Genomic DNA, 15888 nt, shown 5'->3' with positions numbered 1-15888 from the left:
GAAGGCCACCTGTTCATCCTCCTCTCTTGAGTAAAGGAATCATCCTCTTTCTGGGGAAAATGAATATCAGCCAGACATACTGTCCAGAAGGACACAGCTGTAATACTGCATCCTCTTTCACACCTACAACCTGTTTTCGACCTTTATGCAGTAAAATATGACTCAGTTTTTGCACTGGAGAAATATCAGTCTCTTCTATGATGAATATTCTGAATGGTTCAAATTTATATTTATCCATAGTTGATTTTTGAATAATAGTTCAACCTCCTTTAAATTGAACCCAGTCACTCTGATAATACAAGTTGCAGACGGTTTGCACACAGAAATATGAGGATTTATCCTTTAAAATGCTGATATCCAATCTTCCGCTACCATTTTACTATCTCGATTAGAGTTAGGCTTGATTTGAAGTACCTCTGTCAGATGGTATGCAAACCATCTCAAATTATTAAAATAAGTTCCATAAAATAGGTTTGCTAGACCAGTGACTTGCTTTTTCAGTTCAGTTGTTTGTCCTGTTCCTTGTTAAAAATTGAAGATATTTATTTTTCAGGCTATATCGAAACGTAGACCTAGGTATTTTAAATGCCGATGCAACACTTTAAATTGATTTTCCCTCAGCATTCTCTTGCATGGCAGCCTGCAGCTCTTCTTGAGTCCATTGTGCCTATTCTGTAGTCCTTACACACGAGTCATCTGACATTGAATGAAAATTGCATAAACATAATGAGAAATTAACCTACGGTTATGTAGGATGGCGGCATAGCCCCATCATATGGTGGTGTCATTACCTAATTTCCTAACATGATGGACATAAGTAGCCTACATCGAAAAGGGAACAGAACAAACAAAACTGTTCACATTGAAGTGTGCCTAAATAAATAAATGCACTATAATTATATAGTAATTTTACGTTACTATTTTCAGTGCCAAATTTTCATGCCACAATAGTTTGAAAGCTAAAAATTAGATGAAATCTTCAAGCAAAACGATACTTGTTTATCACACTAAACAATTTCTCACAGAAGCATGAACGCAACTGACAACACTATGAGGGTTGTCCGCTAGGTTTCGGCGCCTGTTATGGGGATCTACCTCCAAAGACATCCATTATATGTGAGGTGGTAGAACAAACTGGTGTGGCGCAAATAGCCAGGCCTTCGCCGAATGCCAGAAATTTCAACTGTTTCCGTAATTCAAATCCTACTTTAGTTTTACTTATTAGTGTTTCCAGGGCTTTGCAGAAAATCCTTAAGTACGATGGATGAGTTTCACCTTCATGACAGTTTCTCTTTCTAGGCCTTTCTTCGTCCTCTTCATCAGCAATGTTCATAGTTTCTGATCATACTTCTTGAAATCCTGTGTTTATAATATTTTGCTCAAAAACTTTACTGAACAGAATCAAGAAAATGTTGATTCAAGTCCTTGAGAGAAATTGCGCAAAGCCTTAAGCCATGTTGACTTCTGCTTTAGATCACTTACAAGGTTCCTCTTCCTTTGAAGTAAAGAAATGGATGAGACGACTTGTATAGTGATCAGTTGTTCTTACAAACCAGGAAGCAACCTCCAATCATGTATCTGCGACACTTGGCATTTTATTTTCTGGAAAAGTTTTAGGAGCATCTTTACACGAAGTAGAATGTGAGAAAAAAACGGGTAAACGATTAGGAGAACCAAAGAATTTTCTGGTTTCCTTAGTAAAATTGACAGACTGGGAAAGTGTGAGATTAAGTCTGTGACTGTAACTGAAGGTGGCAGCAGAATAATAGTTTTTGATTGAAGTCTTCAGTACAGAAATATTTTTGGCCATTACTGCAGCACTATTGGAAGTTTTAGCAACAATGTTTTTGAAAATACCACCTCATTTATAGCCCTTTTTAAATATTCACATAAACCATTGGCTATTCTGTTAGAACTTACATCAGCGAAATGATGAAACCATTCTTTGCAGTTGCCTATACCTTCAAAACAGCACAGAATAATAGATATTTGAATTTTATTGGTGACATCAGTTGTTTCATCGAGGATGATTCCAATAAAAGTAGCCTGATCGGTATCCGATTCAATCTTATCTCTAATAACAATGGGCACTGCATCGATTTGCTCATTCTATATAAGAGCTGAGTTGCTTTAGAAAATGGTAGCAGTCTTTAAATGATGAGACAGTCCCACATGATAATTATGCAGAAATTGAAACTACCTCTATTCAAGGACTCCTCACATTCCTCGTGCCCTCTAAAAGTTCATTCTTGGTTTGTGAGAAGTACCACAGCACCAGTCGATATTTCCAACACATTTTTATTGTCTTTAACCGTTCATTGTACAATCCTTCAGAAATATTTTTTGATAATTCAGTGAATGGTCTACCTATTGAGTGTCGAAAGCTATTAATGGTGCAAAAGATTTTATATGCTTCACTGATCTCTTATGTTTATCCAAAGCTGTGTATAAGTATGGTAAATTTACAAATCTTGTCGTATCCCAGGGCGTTTTCTAAGTTGCAAACAACAAGCATGGCTAGCAATAAAGTTTATTTGGTTCACATGAACCATACAGCTAAACGTACTTTTCATAACTGTTTAGTTATAACTGTTTTACAAAGTATCGTATTTTTGTCTTTCTGTTCACAATGCATATTTCACTATCACAAACTTATTTCGTATTTCATCTGCAAGAATGCTCTTTTTACTAATTGCCCATACGTGTAGAAGAGTTAGCGCTAGCAACTGTCTTGGTACACTATGAAATAAATAATAATCTGAATACTAATTTAGCTATTTAAGACTGTCCACACAAACACACTCATCTGCACTGTCAGCAAGAGAAGGTATTGAATTATTTGTAGCGTTCATAGATTTTCTGGGGGCTTATTTCTAGAATCTGCAGATAAAATATTGCTTTCAAATTCATTAAAATAATATCTCATTGATCTTTTGACAGCTGTTTTCATTTTGCATAATTTTGTTTTTCAGTGGGGCATTGACAACTTTTAAAATGACTGTGCAAAATTCTCTGCTTTCTCAGCAACTTCCTAATATGTTTGTTGTACCAAGGTGGATCCGTTCCCTCCCCTATATTTTTGCCAGGCACATACTTCCCTAGCATGTGGTGGGATCCTTTCCCTCGCCTATATTTTTGCTAGGCACATACTTCTCTAACACGTGGTGGACAATACCTTTAAATTCCAAACAAAGATGCTCAATATCTCTGTGTCCAGTGGCGAAAGCTTGGATTGACTATGAAGATATTCATTAATGATACTTTTATTTGCTTTCCCAAACAAAAGTACTCTTCTAAAAATACTCTATGCTGTTTCTTTGGCTTCTTTGCATCTTCCACTGACATAGAAGCCACGACAACATTATGTTTACTAATACCTCCTTCTAGATTACCTTCTTCAAAAAGATCAGGTCTGTTTGTCGCCAAGATATCTAATATGTTGCCACCTTGAGCTGGTTTTCTAAGCAATTGCTGAAAGTTGTATGTTGAGAGCGCTCCCACAATAATTTCACACAAGTCTATGCTTCTGCCCCTTGTGATAAACGTATAATTTTCCCAGTCAATGGGCGCCCGGACATGGCTCCCCAACAAGCACACTTAATGAACGTTGAACTTCTGCCCCACCCTAGCCGCTATGTTCTGAGAGGCTCCATGACATGCCTAGCATTGGAGCTCCCAGTAAATAATGAACCCCTGTTCCCACATGCCTGTCCGGACCTTGGCGAAGGAGCAGGCACTATCCTGGCAGAAGGTGCATTCTGATCCCCCTCCCCCAGCATCAGATAGTGCACTGAATCTATTAGCAAAGTGCATGGGATTTGGCAGGAGGCTGCACCCCCCATACAGCCTTCGCCTTGACGCTCGAGCCCTTGACACAATGAGGTGAGAGTGGGATGGCTGGCTCAGTCGCTCCTGAGTTCGACTTAGTGGCAGAGCTGTGGCATCCCCCCCCCCCCCCTTGCACATCTAGTACTGCAGAGGCTGCCCCAGGCACCCCATCCCCATCGCAACAGACACAGTCCCTATACATCTTGCTAATATGTGATTTACTATAAGAAACTTAAGGAAACCTACTGCCACCTAAGGTTAACAGCTACACTCTAGTTGGCAGAAAGGACACACAACATGTTGGGGGGCAAAAAAATTTTCTCTTTTGTTGTGTTATTTATTCGAATTATGTGGCATTATTTGTGAGTCCATAGTCATAGTGCCTATTTTCCACAATGATTTCTTTTGTGTGCATGAAAATTAGCAGGATGGGTACATTATCTATACTAATGGATATTCTTCTGTCTTCAGCTATGGCGTTATGAAGTCTGGTGTGCACTTATTTTATGAAGATGTATCCTGATAAAATTAAGTGTAACTTGTGCCCAGCAGTGTTGTCACTTAAAAGTAGTTTTTCGTCTTGCTTAAACAGAATTTGTGACATAAGCATCCAACAGTTAATTGAAGTGAAACTACTTCGAAGCCATTTTTTATGAGTCTGGGCAGTGGCGAAACCAGTTCAGCTTTCACAGCAACTGTTCAGGAATCTGCCACTTCAGTGCCTGTGCGTCAAGATGAACAATCTGCCCAAGAAGTAACCAGTACTTCTACTGGTTCAGTTCTGGGTAGGTGTGGTAGACAAATAAAGATTACTGGATTTGCATCAAGACCAGTGCCTTCACCCAACGAGTCAAAATACATGAACAGATTTCAAGACTTGTTGTTAAAGAATATCTTCCATTAATGTAGTTGAGAGTGTAGAGTTTCGAAAAATGACTTATTTATTAAATGAAAACCATGTATCTCCAAGTGTTCGATAACACACTAGTGCGTTTAAGATCTGCAGTGCAAGCTGCATCTTACATCTGCATTACGACCAATGGATGGACATCTGTGAAAAATGAGAATTATATTGGAGTGACTGCTCACTTCATAGATGAAAACTGCATTGTGAACTAGTTTTAAATTCCGTGACAGGCATAAAGCTGAACACACTTCAAGTGAATTACAAAATGTGACCTCAACCTGGAGTATTACCAATAAAATTTTAGCTTGCACTGCAGATAATGCACCTAATATTGTGAAGGCAGTGATGATGTGCAAATGGTGGCGAGTACTTTGTTTTGCATACACACTCAATTTAATTGTGCAAGCAAGCCTTGAACCAATTACAGACACAAGGACAAAAGTGAACTCAATAGCGGAATTTTCCAAAAGAAGTCCTCAATCACTTGAGGAATTACACAACATTCAGAAGCAAATGAGCTTCCCTATTTTGACATCGGAAGATGATTATCTTATGAAATGGAATTCCATGTGTGAAATGTTTGACAGACTTTTGAAAATCAAAGAGAATTTGCAAAGCATCGTCGCCATCCTCAGTGTGAATGCAGAAACGAAACTATCCAATAAAGACTGGTCAGTAATTGAAAAATCTTGTGGAATACTATCTGCTTTTGAGCAAGTAACAACAGAAAGTAGCAGCAAAAGAGGTGTAACCTTGTCAAAAGTTGTCTTATTAAGCAAAGGTTTACAAAGTTTTTGTCTTAGACTGAAAAACACAAGTTACAGCAATGAAGCCATTAAAACAGTGACTGCTAAACTTGAGGATGCAATCAGTATCCACCTCATTCAAAAATTGGACATTGATTAAGAGAAACAAAGTGCTGTGCAATATAACAGAAACCCACTGAGTATTCTACAGATAATCCACCACTAACCAAACTAGTTGTGGTGAGCACATTCAACTCTAACAGTGGCAAAATTTTGCAAGATTTTGAACAAGCTGTAGGAGGGTTCAGCCAAAGTGCAGACAATTCACACGCTGCAAGTATAGTCGAGCTTGATACATATATGACGGTGCCACTGATACACGCATCAGAAGATTCTATGCTGTGGTGGAAAGAAAATCATGTGCTGTTTCCTATACTGTTTGAAATAAAGAAACAAAATCTTTGTATTATGGCTACCTGTGTTCCATGTGAGTGCATATTTTCAAAGCAGGGGCAAACAATAACAGACAGTCAATTTTGTCTTTCAAGTGAAAAAGTATCAAAAATGATATTTCTAAACTACAACTAAGAATAGGTAGAGTAGATCTCAAAACTGAAACAGTAAAATTTCAGTTGATTTTGTTCTTCTCTGCACAATGTGCACTGAATTTTACTTTCAGATCTGTTGCACACAGAAGACACTTACGTTTTTGCACTCCACTCAATGAGTTTAATTTTTTGAGTATGTTTGTTTATTTATGTGTTTGTGAATAATTATCTGATTTATGTATTATATGAAGATGATGTTTGTATGTTTATTTTTGTAAATGTGCTATGTTTGTTTATTACCTATCATAGGAGTCTTAATACTTGTTTTTCACAAATAATTCTCAGGCAAATCAACAATGGCAATTTGATACTTTTTTTTGGCGTTCAGATACTGTGATAAAAATGACATTCCAACAGCAACTTAACTTTGTCTCAAATTTTCTGGGGGAATTTATAATAAAATGTTAATATATCTACTTGCTGTGAGTACTTCAGGGAACTCCATATACCTGTACATCAAACAAACGTATTTAGAAGGAATTGTAAGTGGTATAGAGCCAGATCTGCCATGATATAGGTATCACAAAGACATTACACTGTATGAATTGTATTAAATATTACTTTGGATTTTATACTTCAAGGAAACATACCGATCTCTGCATTTCAGTTACCTTGAAATGTTTTAACATGTTTCCAACTTCTATCAGGTGTACATATTATGAGCTATTTCCAGCTAAACTTTGAATGTTTGATGAAAAATTGCCATACTTGAACATTGTATTATATGTTCCAGTCTGTTATGGTAATTTTTTGATCTGTGTGCATCAGTCACTTTGCAGTCCTGCTCTGTGTGACAAACTACGGAAAATTTAACTGTGGGTAAGAAAACTGTGAGTGGTGCACCCATAAATGTGAATTATCCACATAGAGTACTATACTTCAAGGACCACAAGGGGACAGTTAAAAAAAGTTAAATAATAGTGATTCAGCTTTCGACTTGTGAGATGAGTCAAGGTTTTCTGGTAGTTGCATTTCATGTCTTTAAAGTCTTCATTGTACTGTGTCTTATTGGTGAACATAGTCCAATCAGACAACATGCTTATTTATTTTCTGACTAATGTGTAGAGTGATATCGAATACATCAAAATAGTTGTGAATAAAATGTAAATCGCAATTAGAGCACTTTGAAGGTTCTACAGTTGTAGTTTTAAAATTAATAAAATATAAGCTTCATAAAAAAATCTAGAAGTTTTTAATAAACACTATAAATAAAAATATTACTCAAACTGGTTTAGAGCAACAACTATTGTTCTAGTTCTTTTGGACTGCCCACAATGAAGAAAACTGCTGTGTTCAAGTACTCTCTAAGTTATCTTTAGAAGTCTGGTAACACTTCCACAAACTTCACACTCTCAGTCAGACTATTGAATAATAAGAATAATACCTTTGTGGAACCTTTATCAGCGAGTTTGTATCTTGAAATGTTGATATAATAACTATTTTTGTTTCGAGTGTGACGACTGTGCCCTTCATTTTTTAACATAAGCACACTGTTTATTTTTAAAAACATGGTCCTTCTATATAAGTACATGTAGGGAACCGTTAGTATTCAATGTTCATTGAAGTTATTCCTACAAGACTGTATGGGTAACAGTCATTATTGATTTTTGTTGATGCTTTTATAGCCTGCTTATATATGTATATTTGCTGTTCTGATCTGTATTATTATGCAGTATAACTAATGTAACTGAATTTAGATCACTGGACTGATACCAAAATTTTTCAGTTTTCTGTCATTTAATTCCACGTTTACAAGAATCAATAGGTTCTAGCTGCTGCCAGTAGGAAGAATATTTAAAAGCACATTTTTAGCTATAATTCATGCTGGCAAAATAGCACAGTCTGCCGGTGTGGCCATGTGGTTCTCGGCGCAACAGTCTGGAACCGCATGACTGCTACAGTCGCAGGTTCGATTCCTGCCTCAGCGTGGACGTGAGTGATGTCCTTAGGTTAGTTAGATTTACGTAGTTCTAAGTTCTTGGGGACTGATGACCACAGATGTTAAGTCCCATAGTGCTCAGAGCCATTTGAACCAAAATAACACAAACAAGTATGTGTCACTATTGTTATGTTACCAACCAGTCACTAAATAAATGATGGATAAACTACTGCAAACCTTATAGGTATAATATCTTAATTTAGTGTCTCACTTCCCAAAATGCTGTCTCATTAAATTATATATCATGATTTTCATGAGTATATACAGATAATCACTCATAAAATCTTTCACAGTTAGGTACTAGAATACAGCGAAATAAATTTGCGAAAACCTGTTATGCCAAACATGTAAACATCTGTCCTGAGCCAATTGGTAAGTATGAATATCACATGACACGAAAGCAGCGCATTTGGCGCAGGAAATACGAAGCTGCCAAGACACCTGACTGAAAGTTGCATACTGTCTGCGATATGATTGGCGCTCGCACATTTCATTTGTGTTTATATGGCAATATTTATACAGCAGACACTCAAAATGATATAATGTTTACGCCTGTACGACTACAAAACACAAATTGCTTTTTTTTCGCAGCAGCGTTTCGGAGCATTACATTTTACTCTTACATTTGTTTCTAAACAGTTACATGTTTCGGTCTGTCCATGTCTACTTCATATGTATGCATACTCTGAGCGTCTACTAAGGCTGAAGCTACTTCGTTTCAACATCTACCAGCCTGGTATTCAGTCCAGTAGTAAACGTTTGGTGACATTGTCAGAAACTGTAATACAGATAGCATAATATGACAGTTGCCGTGCATAAAATGGTTCAAATGGCTCCCACATACAGGGTCTGGGCTACCCGGTCTAGTTTTGAACTTCCATCTTCCAGGTAGGCTGACTGAAAAACACAATCTATCCCTGATTGCCTTCTTTTCTGTCTAAAGAGTTCAACCTATTCCACTTCTGCTGGTTTGGGTCTGCCCCAGGTATTTCATTTTCCTGGCATCACCCATATCTGGGGCATATTCCTCTATCCACCACCTGGGGAGGCACCCGATGTGGAGCAGCAACCCTGCACAGGCTACATACTTAGTAGCGTTATGGAATTAAATGGTGTTTTCTGTTATGTGAATTTATCTATAAATGGTCACCATGTAGCATTATTTAAATTTCAATTATGTTAATGTTCTGTTAGTAGATGTGTTATTGTGGGAATTGCCCATGGAACATGTAACTAACTATTAGAATCCTTTAGGAAACTTCCAACACAATCATCAAACAGTATGATGTCTATCGTTTTGTTTCACTGATGGTATAATAATGAATTAAGATGTCTGTCAGACAGTAAAAAATTTGCATATTTGTATATTTACAGTAGACACTGCGGTATTCTCCAGCAGCAATTAACGAGTTGTATTTCAGTATATTCGTTTTGCTTTCTCATATGTGGAAAATATTTTCTCAATATGCTCCATACTTGAAGTAAAGACTAGTTTATTACCATTTGCATTATATTATTGAATATTAACTCATATTACCAACAACATAGCTTTAATTACTTATTATGGCAGTAAAGATATTAAAAATGTGACAAAAATACACCTAAATTACAGACCAATAAGAATGGTCCAATCAATAATATCCAAAACTGCCTTAGTTATAACGTAAGACCAGCTATAAAGTATTTTGCCTTTAACAACCAGCTAAACTAACTTTATTAGCATCACGTTTTAGAAGCTTACAACAAAATGGTAAATTAAGTTAAAAACACAAAACAAACTTTTCTAAAGACAAGACTCTGGTCTGGGACCATTCTTGTTTATTCTGTATGTCAATGAAATATTTGATTTATCGCCATAGAAATATTGTATGTGACGTATGCTCACACTCTTTACTTCTATAGAAACATTGACATGGATTAAATGAACTCCAGATCTCTGTAAAATTGTCAGGCATTTACCTGGATTGTAAATTATATTGGAACACACACAGAGAAAAGCTTTGCAGTAATTTAGCAATAGTTTGGTATCTCCTAAAATACTTGAAGATTAGTGGGAATAAAGAGCATAGGTTTATGGCATAGTATGCCTTTTCTGTAAACACTTAGGCCTACATTATAGAATATTTCTTTGGGACACTCTTTCAGAAGAAAGCCAACAGAAGCATTTTTAATTCAAATAACTTAAGTGTTTGCAGACAATAGTTAATTGAGCACAAAATATTTAAAGTATCTTGGAGTAGATAAAGTAAGTCAAAAAATGAGTTGATAAAATATTTTCCGACAATATGCCACATGAGACAAATGAACTGGATGAAAACAAATTTGTAACAGTGGCAGAGTCGTGGTTGAAAGAAGACACTTTCTATAATATGATTTACTTTAAATACTTTGAAATAGTATAATATTACAATATGAACATTAGTGAGAACAAATGAATTTGTGATTTACTGCATATAATTAAATGTGTAGTCTATGTTGTTTGTAAACCTCAATTAACTATGTGATATAATGAAAATAAGTGAAACATTTTTATAATTATATTTGTATTAATCATGTCTTGTACAGCATCACAGCTCATTTGATGCGATTTATTTATTCACTCAATGACATAGGATTTGTCATCATAATATAATGGGAATAAGTAGTTCAAAATATACATACAGACAGAATACACAAGTATGCTTCTATTAGGATAGAATAGGTGATTGAGAATGGTCTTACTGAAAGAACCGTCCCAACAATTGGCTAAAGTGATTAGGAAAATCACAGGAAACCTAAATTGGGATAGCTGGACAGAGCAAACTTGCTTCCTCCCGAATATGTGATCAGAGCCTGAATTGGTGGAACCCTATTGCACAATGTCATTTGATTTACACACAATTTTTTTCAGATAAGTTCTAATGGAAAACATAGTTCTGCACTAAATAATTGCACACACTAAGGACATCACCTGGTGACTCATGGACCACAAACATGCTGCTATGTCTCTTGTAGTAACTCCACCCTGTTTGGAAAACTGACACCAGGCCTGTAGACATGCAACTATGCTCCATGCATGGCTTCGTGTCCTCCCATCAGACCATCTGAAATGAGTCACCTTTGGTCCCCACCCCACTCCCCTCCTTCCCGTCTGCCCTGCCCAGCACTCTTATTCATGATGAGTGAGATATTGAGCTCAGGAGGATTACAAGACATTACTGTGATGCACTATAGATCTTGGCACATAATTTACTCACAGTAATCTTTAGTTGTGTAGTAAGCATTTCTCATGAAGGATGTTTAAGTTGCTTTTCAAATAAATGTATTTTAGAAATTTTTTCGTGTCCTTAGCCATTTTATGATACAGTCTTATCCCTTGACCGAAAATGCATTTTTTATAAAATTTAAAGTCTCTACGTCCATACCGGCTCTTGTTCCATATTTATGTACAGAACCATTAATGAAATGTTTAGTAATGTTTTCCATGATTTACACAACTGATTGGGATATGTACTTACTTGGGTACCCATTTTTAAATAGTCCTTTACAGTGAGTCCAAAACTACTTCTAGTTATTACTCTTGCCGTCCTTTTCTGCAGTTTAAGAATGGTGTCCATGTTTTGTGCTGGTATTTTTATGTGCTCATTCTATGCTGAATCCCTAAAAACTTCTTGTTTGTTATAGTATCTTTAGATTTATCATCTGTTCGACGAAGTTGTTTTCCCTCTTTTCATGCTAAAGTCCGTAGAGTTTGTTTTCTTTGTGTTTAGTGTTAAATTATTACATATTGCCAATTCGTTAACAACCTTGAGGGTTTTATTTGTTTTCTCTGAAAGGAGTTTTAGTGTCTGGTGTCTTAATTGACCCTTAATAAAGTATGAATTCGATTAATCGAAATGATATGCGCAAAGAGTAACACTGCTCATGGGCATAGAGTAGATGTATCTCTACGCTTACTTCGGCTCTGGAAACATGTGAGAACTCTGATTGGAAGTTAAACGCCGCCAATCAGAACCGTTTATTTAGAGTTTCATGGAGGAATTTGAATTTCTGCACGAAGGAAGGTGGAAAGTGTTGTGTTGTGATATTGCGTTGTTGTGAGACGAGTCGTTTTGAAGTGTTGTTTGTTGTTAAGTGTTTTTTGTATTGGTTTGTTTTCTGTGGTGAAATTACATATTTTTTTCCGGGTGAAGATGTGAGTATTTTTTCGTTATGCGTGACTGGAAAACATTGCAGAAGTATTGTTGATTATTACTTCGTTTCTAATTGTAGATGGTTGGTCGTCTTTCTTTGAAACTGAACATGCATCATTAGTTTGCAACCCATACTTGTTGCATTTATTTAGTGCAAACACGCGCGAACTATGAATAGCCGGTACATGTGCGTTTACTACATCCTGTATTCTGCAACAATGGAGAAGACTATTTTATTGTAAAATAATCAGTGTTGAATAAAAAATCTTTGTTGTTATTTTTACACGAAAACGATAATACGAAACGTAATACCACGTTGATGTGCAAGTTCCTCACTTAGTAATAGAGGTATCGGAAAAAATACGAGCGCGTGGCCAATGATTTTATGCGGTCGTAGGTAGAATTGTTATATATACCTGTATCGTATTCTAGAAATGTAGCAATTCCATTCCACAGACTGTTCGATCACTTTTAGGTTATTAAATTTAGTCAATAAGGCAACACGTTGTTCTGCATGTTTGAGGCTTTTTAAAAGTATCTGCTCGGTGAAGTAGTAGACCTATAGCTTAATAATAATCCGTATTTTCCTCAGTTGTTTGTGTAGTGAGCTGGAAATCTCAGTAGTGTCAGCGTACCACGTCCACTTTTCCCTCGCGTCGCATTGTTGATTTTTTGGAAATACGGAAGCGTCCGATCCCATCCGTCTGCTTTGACCCATAACGTCACAAATATAGCGGAAACGACCATAAACCACGATTCCAATATGGCGCATATAAAGTCGGTACGTACACATTATGAGGACGAAAGTACATCGAAAAACACACACACACTTTCGACAAAAAACCTAATGACGCTAACGGGACAAGAGCGGGAAATGGGATGTTTTTGGGTGGTGGCAAACTAAATATAAACAAATTTAGCCACCCACCCCCATACGGAACCACATTAAATTCCGACATCACAAAACTCCCCAAATACCACTAAACACAATATCATCTTGAATCGGACACTTCCGTTGACCCTTATAGTTCAACAGCAGCTCCTGATCCCATAAATTATGATGAAACACTTCTCTTGGCCTATATAGCATAAAAACATCTCCCAGCACCAATACCAACATACACAGCCACACATTGGGATCGAACACTTCCCTTCAACTGGGCACTGTTAATTTTATTCATCATATTCATTCCTGAACAAAAACATCAAACGATTAATCTGACTAAAATTACCACATGACGTACAGCGAACAAGACTAAATTGACCTTCACACAAAATCATTAACTCGCTGAAACGAAGTCCACTACAAACACAGCAGACCTTCTAACAATTCTGGATAATGAGCAAAAGCAAACCGAGCCCATTACACCACACAAACGAAAACCCTGAACATACCACGAGAGAGCACAACAAACCACAACACGACATTTAGAAACACGCCACACTCACAAACCAAACTCTGAGCTGTCATGATGTCACACACGACAACACCCTTACGTCACAAAGCCTACGCGTGGGATCAGACGCTTCTGTCGACCTGATTTTTTTTTTTTTTTTGCCAAATGTTAGTAATGGTACATAATTAGTCATATTATAGAATCATTGCTTTTGTTCTACTAAATGCAGTTTATTCTAGTTGGAGAGCAGGCGGTGTTAGGTTACTTTGCGTTTTACTGTCAGGGTGCGACTGAAATATATTTCTTATTGGTTAAATGCATTTTCCCCAAGAATAAACGTTATTTTATGTCTCATTAGGTTTGTCAACAACACTGTTTGTTTGTGAGAATGACAATGTCCCCTTTTCTTCATATGAAGAGGAAGGAACAGCTGCTTGATACATATTTTCTCTGCGCTTATTTATATGTTATCTTCATATTTATAAAGACATCGTTGACTAACACTGAACAAAATAAGATACTTTGTGAAACAGAGGCACAGTCTAAATAACCGATAATTATCTGAACAAGAAATCGAAACACGTAGCAGGAATCTTGCATATATATATTCACTAATCATAGTTCAAAATCATGCACTATTGTCATGAAGTTTTCTGATGTTAGCTGCCGAGATGTTCGTTATGAACAGATTCTTTCTCTTTCCAGCTCTCCTCCTATGAATCTTAGGCTCTTCATATATTTGGAGTCTGTTAGTCACTGTTAACTTCAGTGATAAAACAACTTTCTTGTATGGTAGATTCTTTACCAATAGGAAACTTTTCTTGTTGTTGTACGTCGCAGTGTCAGAGACAGAAAGTAATCTGTTTGTGAAAGTACATTGCTCTGATGTTTTAGTCATTGTGGGGCTACTGTGTTCTTTTCAAAGAGTTACTTGATATTTGTTTCATCTTTTTCATGCATACATTGGGGTCATAGTAACACATTATGAAAGTCTGGGTAGCCGAAGATGCCTATGTCCAATTTCTCTTGTGCCACTGAATGATTCTTCTATCCTTTTTCATATTTCTTCAGTTCCCAATATGAGTAGCTACATTGAAATAAGTTTTTGTCTTAAAAATGAGTGACAGGACGTGCGTGATGCAAAGTAGTACTGTTTAGAGGTGGAACGCAGAGCAATATAAAGATGCATGGCTTTATGGAAGGTAGATGCTGCTTATAGCAAAATTTGATGAAACGGAAAAAAATTGTAGAAGCTATATGAACATCAAGAGTTCAAATGACAATCCAGCACAAAGAAAAGAAGACCAAGATGTAGAAGGCAATATAAAGGGAAGAAAGTTGAAGAGAGAGTTGTGGGAAATCTAGAGAAAGCGTAAGATGAAAAGATATGATGGTGTGATATTATGAGTCAGAATGTGACAGAGCACAAGAGATCCTGAAGTAGCTGACATTCTGTCAGAATTATTAAACACTTTTGGATAAAGAACCACGATAGAACTATTCCACCTGGCATACAGGATAAAGAAGACGTCTTAATAGATAGGCGTATTACCAAACCACAGTCTAATAAGTCATCCTTGCAAGATACTAGGTCAGGCTCCCTATGGAAGAAAGAACTGCCTGGTAGAAGCCATATTGGGAGATCAGTTTGTATTTCAAAGAAATCTAGGAACGCTTATTAGCAGTGTTGACTAGAATATGCTCTTTGAAACTACGAACCCAGACTGTAGATAAGAGTCAAATAATATGAAACAGAGGCAATGCTTGAGATGGGAGTGAGACAGGTTGTAGCCTACCCTCTGCGTTACTCTGTTAGTACTTAGGGAAAGCTATAAATGAAACCAAGGAGAAATTTGGGAAGGTATTGAAGTTCAGAGAGAAGGAAGAAAGCACCAAGGTTTGTCTTCCTAATGACATGGCAATTGTCAGAGATTGCAAAGGACTTGGTAAATCAGTTAGATGGAATGGATAGCTTACATAAGATGAACTTAAACAAAAGTAAAAAATGTTGAAGGGGTGTGATTGAATTAAAGCAAGTGATTCTGAAGGAATTAGATTAGGAAAGGAGCTGCTACAACTAGTTATTGTTCTTACCATTTTATATAGTTTTACTATTTGGAAAACAACATCCCAACTACAGCTGAAGTGAAGAGGAAAGAAAGGGAAGGATGGCAATGGCTATATGATAATGTTAAACATAAAATTAAGTTTTACAAGTATTTTCTAAAAGTGTGCAGTGTTGTGGAAATGAAGTGTGGGCTATATACAGTACAGAGAAGAAGAGAGCAGAT

The 15888-nt window shown here is 36.6% G+C and overlaps 1 protein-coding gene across 28 annotated transcripts in view; it reads left to right on the top strand.

The window, feature by feature from the left end:
• The first annotated feature begins 12001 nt into the window (after positions 1 to 12001).
• The window catches only part of LOC126298596 (uncharacterized), a 331195-nt gene continuing 327308 nt past the window's right edge, over positions 12002 to 15888 (top strand). For 18 of the 28 annotated variants that reach the window (XM_049989987.1, XM_049989974.1, XM_049989988.1 and 15 more), the window contains exon 1: positions 12003 to 12202. The gene's annotated coding sequence lies outside the window, so the exon portion shown is untranslated. Of the gene's footprint in view, positions 12203 to 15888 lie in introns of all 28 variants that reach the window. The other 10 variants (XM_049989986.1, XM_049989996.1, XM_049989992.1 and 7 more) reach the window with 1 other exon arrangement.

Source organism: Schistocerca gregaria, chromosome X (assembly GCF_023897955.1).
Source record: "Schistocerca gregaria isolate iqSchGreg1 chromosome X, iqSchGreg1.2, whole genome shotgun sequence".
NCBI lineage: Eukaryota > Metazoa > Arthropoda > Insecta > Orthoptera > Acrididae > Schistocerca > Schistocerca gregaria.
The sequence above is the reverse complement of the archived record's forward strand: the minus strand, read 5'-3'. Positions and strand labels throughout refer to the sequence as shown.